This window comes from Marmota marmota, unplaced genomic scaffold (genome assembly GCF_001458135.2).
Source record: "Marmota marmota marmota unplaced genomic scaffold, marMar, whole genome shotgun sequence".
Lineage (NCBI taxonomy): Eukaryota > Metazoa > Chordata > Mammalia > Rodentia > Sciuridae > Marmota > Marmota marmota.
The window spans coordinates 32,377,984-32,387,875 of NW_026000016.1; positions in this window are offsets into that span (position 1 = coordinate 32,377,984).

The window sequence follows — 9,892 nt, forward strand, 5'->3', positions numbered from 1 at the left end:
GCGGCGACTCTGTTCTGTCACTACTCCAATTAGGGTGGTGTTTGTACCACGCCGGCAGGCTCCTGGGCCTGATCCGCCGGTCTGTTGTAGGTCTGCCTACCTTGGAGGCGCGGGCAGCGGATCTGCCCTGCCCCTCCTACCACGCCTGCGGACCCCTGGGTTTGATCTGCAGTTTGATCACTGGTCTGCTCACCCTGCGGGCACGAGTGGCGGTTCCGCTCCGCCCCCACACCAATTTGGGTCACGTGACCACCCCACCGGCAGGGCCTGATCCGGGCGTCTCACAATAATTTTAAGGATAAGTGCAATAATAACATGACTTTATGAATTCCAAACAAGTTGTGGGATGAAAAGATAGAAAGATATATCCATATTGCTTCTTTACAAATAAGCACAGATCTTAGAATTTGTCTTCCTCTGACTACCCCCACCATCTCCAAAAAGCACATCTAAGATGAGAACTTGAATATAGGTACTTCGTTTGAGGGAATGAGAAGAATCAAGGAAGAGGGAAAAACTAATTTTCAAAGGCACTGCTGTGGGCAAATGGGACTTATTCTTTCTGGGGGATAAGCAAAAGGTATATCCATGCCTCTTAAAGTGTCTGCCTGAGGATCAACCAGGGATGACTTTATCCATCTATTCCCACAGTGGCTGTGAAAGGAAGTGTACATATAAGAGAAGATGCTGTTGCTGCAGGTGGCATGCAAAGGCCACATCGAGGCAAAAATAAAAGCATAGAAAGAGTCATCAGAGACACTGGGTACCATTTTAGTTGCTGAAAAAGCAAGACCAATTTTCTCTTCAGCAGTCTTCTACTTAATATAGCATAGAATGTAACTCAGATGTTTGCTGGACCCAAATGCACCACAGAAACTTTATTGAACTTAACCTTAAATCCAATATCATAGTATTGTAATAATTCAAAGTCCTACCTACTTCCCACTCCACCCCCAACCTTTAAGCCTTGATTTGTGGGACTTTCCTAGGTTTAAATTTAAGGAATCTTAACGGTGCACATGTGACCCTGCCTCTCCTCTAACCTTTTGTCCTCCAAATCCACACCCTTCCATGCACAAATGTCCATTTTCTATCTCACAAGAGGTGTTCCACCTATACTAGGGCCTTTAGTATAGCTTTTCCTAACAAAATTGTGTTTATACCCACAAAAAGTTCTAATATAACCTCCTACAAAAATCTTTTTCTCCTATCATGAAATAAGAACATAATATTTTCCCCATTCGACTCAATAAAACAACTTTTGAGTGGGGAAAAATAAATGTGGTCATAAACATTTTATTTTTCTAAATTATCCCTTGCAAAAAATACAATACCCCTGGTAAACTAGCTCAATTCCCCTTTTTAAATGCCTACATAGCTCAAAGCAGTTCTACCCTTTGAAATTATTATATTTATAATTTTTTCTTTTGTTTTTATGGCTTTTGATGTACACATCTCTTTTCCAACTAGACTTTAAACTCCAAGGCCAATCTGGTCTTGTTTGACAATGAATTATTGGCATCTGATCCGTAGCCTGGCACAAAAGTAGATGATCAGTGCACATTTATTTGTTCAGTGAATAAATGAATGGAATCATATCTACAAGCTAATTAATTTTGTCTTATATATAAAGAATAAAAGAATGATAGAGGAAAAAACAAAGCTAAATACTGAGCCCAAAAATGACATGTCCTGGCCAAGGTCACATGGATAATTTATAGCAGAGTGACTTGAGTCAAGTTTGCTGTGCACATGTCTTCAGACCTCTTTAAGACTAACTTTAGACTCTAATTCATTGTGATGTTGCCTAACAGAACCACTATTATTAACCCAGTGCTTTCTCTCAGAGCCATATTCTTAACTAGAGAAATGTCAAAGAAGCTTTGCCCCAGCTTTCCCTGGCCTCCTATCTCTCTGTTGAGAGATACCAAATTCATTAACACCTTGCATTGAAAAATGGCACTTTAGATCTATTCTCTTTGAAATCACTGATTTAAAATGTCTCCTTTATTTCCACTGGAACATTTAGTGACTTAAGATAGGGATCATTCCAAGCATACACCAAGAGGCAACAAGGGCGAGTTTCCACTTCTCAAGAACACATGGAACAAACAGTTGCTGTGGGTAAGCACTCACAAGGTCCTGTAAGGAAGGGAGTGTCAGTCTCCTCCAGGACTTCATGGGGGGTGGGGATCCCAGAAATTCATGAACTTGTTAAAGGGAAGTCAAGAAAATCTGCCTTCTTCAACATATTTTCAAAAAGGTAAGGTTAGAATATAAACTTGCATTCAGATATAGATTCTTCTTATTTATTCTTTCTGTGTTATGCTCCCTCCCCCGCCCCAACATCCTCCTCCTCTCTCCCTTTTTCAGCAACATAGAGCTACTGCTCCGGGGTCCATATTGAAAATTCTTCTGGAAAATTTTGGGGATGGGAGACAGATTTTTTTTTCCCCCTGAGGATCTTCAGTTCAAACTCTACTCCTCAAACTGTTTGAAATTTGTTTTAAAATATAGAGCTCAGATAGGAAAGCCCTGTATCATTTGCTGACCCTTAATATATTTCCAAAAGATATTTACAGATGTTATCACAAGCATTCATGAAATGCAATAAGATTTCAGTATTCTACACAAAGCAAGGAAACCCCATGCTCCTAGAGAGGATATAGAGATTATATTTGTTTAACAAGTTAATATTATTCCCTGAAAAGTTGCTTACACACTTTAAGTGGTAAGTCTTCCTTCCAGTAGATAATAAACCTCAACAGTCTCTGTAGCATAAGTTCCAAATTAGTGTGGCTAAGGTCAATGGCATTTGCTATGAATAGACTTGCAAATAATCTCCAGCAAGTGATCCCCACCTGTGGTCTCTAGCAAGTGAATCCAACATTTATATGCAAAGTTATCTGGAGTATCCTGGGCCACTGGCATTCCCAGAAGGATACTGTGAATAAGTTCTCCATGGAAAAGGTGGTCTAAGGTTTATAATAAGAGGAAAACTATGACAGTACCTCTGTCTGCTACTACAGAGAACTTTTCTTCATTTTCCTTTCTTCTATACTATACCCTGATTTTTGAAGCCAATGATAAAAAAAGAACTATAATAACCCAGCTTTGTAACTTGTTCCATATGTTTAACATGCTTCATAAAATAATTCCACATTAGTTTCTCCAGCCTAGTGTTTGGCTGGTAACATCTGTTTTCTCCTATGTTTTCATGATTTATTTTGATGTCCGTGTGAACTTGCTCTGTAATAGTAAAAGGAATTTGCTCCAGATTCCCTTTTTCTGGAATGTCTCCTTGGTGCCTTGCAGACCCATCAGACTTCCTTCCTATCCACACAAGATCAGACAAAACCACTGTCAAGCCCAGCTCTAATGCCTACTAGCATATAAATACAAGTGAGTTGTTTATCCTCTAGACCTCAATTTCTTCATCTGTAAAATGGAGATGCTGATAACTGCTTATAGGATTTTCACAAGGCTTAAACAGATGATTATATGCATAAAGCACTTTGGTCAGTGCCTGACCCAGAGGAAATATTGACTGCTCTAGTCCTTCAAGATGAAGCAAAACAAAGAGGGTTCCTTTACCCCACCACACCTTTGCTATACTTCCATCATTCATTCACTCAACAAATGGTTCGCAGGAGCCCAGAGATACAATCAGCATCAAGTAAAGCCATATTGGAAACTGAGATGAAAAGGAATCAGTAATACTGATATCTTTATTTGAAATTTTGTTAAGTAGTTCCTCAAAATTCTTGCATTAATTTTGACTATTTAGAAGTATTTCATTAAAATATATTTTATTTATATTGTCCTTTGGGTTTGTCTATCCCTCAGCCCCAATCACTGACTCCAATTAAATTTCATATCCCAAACAAGTGCTTTGGTTCCTTCATCTATTGCTCGCCCGGGACAAGTGTGAGCAGAACAGACCCAGTTCCAGTGCTCATGTCGGTAACTATCAAATGGGAGGGATAGGCTTTAATTAAGTTGTAACAAAAGTACCTGAATACTTCTCCACTAAAAATGCATGAGAGTTATATTATCCCTCAGGCCTATGGATGAGTGCACATACTTTTTTTTTTTACAATAAGAGCTCATTTTTTTTCATTTTTAATAAATATATATGAAATGCTTACGATATGCCAGGTACCGCTGTAAGTGCTAGAGGGAACAAAAGAAACATATAACTTCCACCTTTATGAAGTATAAGTTTGACCGTGTAAGACAATAAATAATACAAATAAATACAATAGACCATATGTAATAGAGTGCTGTGTTGTAAGGAGATGCAAGAAAAAGAAAATGAAAAGCAGAGTGAGACTACAGCAGGGAGAATTTAAATGTTAGATGAGTCATCAGCTGAATCATGACCCTAAAGAAATGACTTAGAGGACATGAGGAAAGGAGCCAGTGGACACCCGGAGGGGAAGTCCAGCCAAGAAGCACCAAGTGCAGAGCCGGTGCCTCAGGTGGACACGTGCCTGAGGTGTTTAAGAAAATGGTAAAGAGGGTAAGGTGGCCACTGAGCAGGAGTCAGCAGAGATTTGGATCAAAAAGACAACTGAGAGCTGATCAGGAAGAACTTGTAAAATCATTATAAGGGCTGTGTTTGGCACTCTGAGTTAAAGGGGAACTGTCTAGAAGGATTTGAGTACAGGAACAAGGAGATCTGACTCAGGGCGGCAGGACCAGCCGAAAGCTATGTTGAAAATGAACTCAGACAAGAAAGGAAGCAGGACCCATCAGGAGGCTCCAACCCATCCCCAACTCCCTGGCTAGAAGTGATGCTACCTTGGACCAAAGTGGTGGTGTTACAGGGCCAGGCTGAGCTGGGACCACCCTTGGGTTCTGGTTCTTAAGACTCCACTGGGAAGAATTTAAGTAAAAACAGAGTAACAAGCAAAGTTTAATAGAAGGAGAAGTGAGGGTAGTATGCACCATGGATATGATAGAACAAAATGGGAACTTTAGCAGTTTAAGAGCTGATGAGCTGTGGTTTAGCACGCTGACACACAGTGGTTCTGCGTACTGACATCCAACCATAGAGGCTTGCAGTTGCTAACAGGTACCTTACAAATAACTGTAGCAGCAGAAGCAGGAGACAAGGCAATGTTGACAGAACAAAACCCCTTTAGAGTTTGTGCTGTAAAAGTCCCTTAGCTGTATGAGCTAAGAGTCCCTAGGCTGTTGACAAGCTTGTACACATATAAGAAATATAGAATGCATCCTCCAATAGAATTGCACCAACTCCCTTACCTTGATATACCCCAAGCTTGCTTATGTATAAAAGTAAAAGCCCTGCTGTGCTTTGGGGAATTATCCCTCTGAGCCATAGCACCACTAATAAAATATTGCTTCCAGATCTCAGTGTCCTGAGTCCTGAGTCCTCATTTTCCTGCTACCTAGGAATTGCAGGGGCCACCTCAAAGAAAAGACAGTATGGTGCTCACAGGGCTGGAGTTTTTAAGGAAATTTAGTCCCTTGTTCTTGCCTCAATCTCCCTATCCCCCTTAATTGGCTTATCACCCTTTGGATAGCCCTCAGCAAGCTTTCTTTGTGAGGATCTCGATATTCTGATTGACAGGGTGATTGGGCAGTTATGACACAGTTTTGGTAATAAGGGAAGGTTCCAGTAACTAGGTTACAAGAGATGATGATGACATTTTCTGGAACCCGTAGTGCCCCTTGAAGGATTATAACTGACTATAGTTGGGGGGCAGTCATGATGTACCAGACCCCACTTCTCTAACACTTACCTGTTTCAGTTAGGGTCCCCAGCATTTTAAGTAATAATTCCCTCAGGGGGTAATAATTTTTACATCTTGGGGAAAGTGGGGCATCCCAGCTCTCGTTCCCAAACACTTACCTGTTTAGAAAAGATTTCCCACTGTTTCAGTCTCAAGACTCTTGGATTTATCTTAGTGCACTGGCCTCACATCTGTCCTTCCTTGTCCTTTCCCTTTGCTCACTTGATCATGGCTAACTAACCTGCCTAATAGCAGCAGTAGAGAGGGTGTTATGTGGTCTAATCCTGAATGCATTTTGAAGGTAGAGCCAATAGGGAGGGTATGATGTCAGCCTGGAGGTAGTATGAGAGAGGAGGAGCAACCAAAGACAATTCAAGCTTTTATGCAATGTAAGGATGAGGTTCCATTGACTAAAATAGGTAAACTACCAAGAAGGAGGCTTGGAGGGCATGCATGGACATGTTCATTCAGGACACCCAATAGTTATCATCATAGATCTTGTGAGTAGGCATGTGGCTCTAGATTTGGATGTTAGAATTTAGGGTACCAGGTGAGTCTACAGATAAAAATGTGAGCATCTTTATCATATAGGTGATATTTAAAGCCATGGTACTAGATTAAAATCATGTAGGAATGGACATAGATAGAATAGGGACATGTTTAGAACCTGAGTATATTAAAAGGTCCTAGGAAAGGAGACCGAGTAGGAAAATCAAGAAGAGGTGCCAACTTGAAGTCATGCAAAGAAAGTATTTTGAGGAAGGAAGTGGGATAAGCTGTCAGATGCTCCTGACAGGTCAAGTAAGGTGAGGCGTGAACATCACTCCTTAGATTTAGCAAAGTCAAGTGACCTTGGCAAAGAGCAGTTTTAGTAGAGTGCAATCAGGAAAAGCTTAGTGGGTTCAAAACAAAAACAAAAGTTGTTTTTATAGAATTATTTTGAGTTCTGCTGTCAAAGGGAGGTGAGAAAGGGAGCAGTGACTAGAGGGGAAAGGAGTTTAAGAGAGGTTTTTTAAAAATTTTGTTTGGTAGTTTAAGATGGGGAAAGTAGTTATTTGTACCAGGAACTGAAGACAGTGGATATTGAATGCAAATAAGGTATAATGGGCAGTGAGTCTTGTCTGATCAGATGATGGTGATGATGGTGGTGGTGATGATGATGATGATGAGTGTGTGTTTTCCAGGAATGTAAATGAGAAACCCCCAGAATTTCTTCTCCAGCACATTGGGATGGGATCTGATAATTTGCACTACTAACAAGTTTCCAGGTGATGCCAAAGCTCCTCTTCCTAAGAAACTCAATCCACTGAGCTAATCACTTTCCAATAAGATCAAAGTATTGTTCATAGAAAAAAATTCTTTAAGTGTGTTACTTTTAAAAATTTGTAATCAACTAAACCTTGCTCCATGTAAAATTAACTCCAATTTTATCGATTTTTTAAAGACCATGTTTATTCATCCTTAAATATAACTCTATTTTCCATGTGTCTCTATGCCATCTGTAAGGAAGTTGATTTTAAATATTGTAAAGATAATAAATGCTATTTCATATTGAGAGAAGAAAAATGTCTTCTTAATCATATTGGTGCCTACCTATAATTTCAGTGAATGGGGAGGCTGAGGCAGGAGGATCACAAGCTTGAAATTAGCCTTAGCAACTTAGCAAGACCCTGTTGCAAAATTTAAAAAAATTTAAAATGCTCCCAAATGTTATATTCCTAGTGTCTTTCAGTCCTTTCTTTTATCTACCTTTTTAAATATATTCCATGAATCTTGAAAACATTTTTCCCACAGATATTTACTAAGCACCTATTAAGTATCAGGCATCATTCTAGTACTTGAGATACAACTACAAACAGAAGCATCTGGGTTTGGGGAGGCTACATTCTTATGTGTAGAGAAAAAAGACAATAAGCAGATAAACAAATCTAGTGTAATTCACGTGGTGGTGATTTGTATAAAGGCAACAAAATACAAAGGCTGAGGGGGACAGGAATGCAATGAAAAATAGGAATGGCAATCAAGGAAGGCCTTGGGAGGGAGGTGATATGTCACTAGAACAGGAAGGAGAGAGGGAAGTAATAGACCTAGGGCAAGACTATTCCAGATAGGAAGTAAGAAGGCTCAGGGCCTGCGGAATACCTGCTTGGCTTATGTAAAGAAAAGCAAGGCATCCGCGGAGCAGTGTGGAAGGAGACAGGGGGAGTGGATGGAACCAGAGAAGAAATGGAGAGGTCAGGGCAGAAGCAGGGTGACACCCAGGGTCACTATGATGATCCAGGCAGATGACTGAAAGCAAAGGAGGTCTAAGAAACAGTGAGGGCTGAGTCTGTAGCTCAGTGGTAAAGCTCTGGTCTAGCATGTGTGAGGCCCTGGGGTCCATCCCTGGCACCACAAAAGATAAAAATAAAACATTTTAAAAAAAACAGTGAACGCTGGATAGTTTTTAAGAGTAGAGCCAAGACATGCTGAGGAATTTGATGTAGGAAGGGGAAGAGAGAGTCAAGGAAAGTGGTACATTTTAAGTCTTGATGAGTAAAGTTGCCATTCACTAGAAAGTTTTGGAGTTAAGTGTGGGATATGTCAGGTGGGTACCCTCTGATCCCACCAAACAGAGGAGACAATGAGTTAAAAAGATGAGTCTGGAGTTTGGGGAGCATTATGGAATAATGCTGGATGAACTGGTATTGAGATGGCATTAACAAGCTGTGAAATTTGATAAAATCACCCAAGGATTGAGTATAAGAGTGATGAGTACAGAGAGGAGGGACCTAAGATCTAGTTCTGGGTGCTCCAACATTTGGAGGATAGGATGATAAGACGGAACTAGCAAAATAGATTGAGAAAGAGAGCCACAAGGTCAGAGGGCAATCTAGAAAGCAAAATGCTCTGAAAGCAAAGTCAAAATTGTACTTGAAGAAGGACAAAGGAATAAGCTTCCTGTACCAGGTCAGACCCCCCAACTTTTTCTCCTGTTGCACATGTTGTTTTTTTGTGATATGCACAGTAAATTACATCATTAGGCAATGACCAAAGTTTTTAAAAAATGCAATCCTATAAAATGCAGGATTGCATTATTGTATGGTAAATGATGAAAAAATAATCTGCCAATGAGTACACACATACTGGACTTTCACAAAGTACACAAGAGTTAAGATGGATAGTATAATTTATCCAGTGAACAACTGACTAAACACAAAGCTCAGGACACCCCTAAAGATCATGCAACATTCACTTCCTAACTTCCTCTCCCTCACATTAAGAGCAGAAATATATTCAGCTGGCATTTAGGGGTGAGAGTCCCAGAGTCAATCTCTAATCTCATTATATGGAATTGCACTTTATTTTCACTGAATCCCTAAGTTACTTCTGCTGATTCCTCGTTCCCACTTCTTTAGATTTTTGGTTATTTTACCCATTTGCTTTTTGTGGAGAACATTCTCAGAAAAAGCTCCAGGATGTAAGATTTCTGAGAAATCACCGATGGGTCTGAAAAGGACAACTGATCACTAATTTGTCCTACCTGATACCTCATTTTATAGGCAATCAGATTTTAAATTTCAAAAATTCCTCAGAACTTAGAAGGCTCAAGCTGCTGCTGAGGGGATGATGTATCTTCTGGTTTGCTTCATGTTTTACTGTTCTTTCTGGGGCTTTTTGTCTCTTCTTTTGCCCTTGTTGATATGTTTATGTGTTTCCTGTCATTCTTCAGGGCCTACACTGATCTCCTTTCAATTTTAAAATATATGACATTCTTGAGTAAGTTATAAGAAATTATCTTCTATTATTGCTTTGATAATTTTCCCCCCTTTACTTTTCTGTTTCATATTTCTGGAATTTCCATCAATTGAATACTGTACCTAATAACTTCTGTACCTAATATCTTTTCTGTCTCCTAATTTCCCCTCTTTATGTCTTTTACTCTCTGGGTAATGATTATCTGTGCTTTGTATGCAAATAGTGTTGATATGACATTCCAGGTAGGTCCCCCTAATTGAGAGGCATATGATTTTAAAGAATTGAGACAAATTATTGTTAATCATAAATGATAACCCAATTCACTTCTCTAAGACTACATTATCTATATGTTAGGTGAACTCATTGGGAAAAAACATAAATCTATACATAGTTAA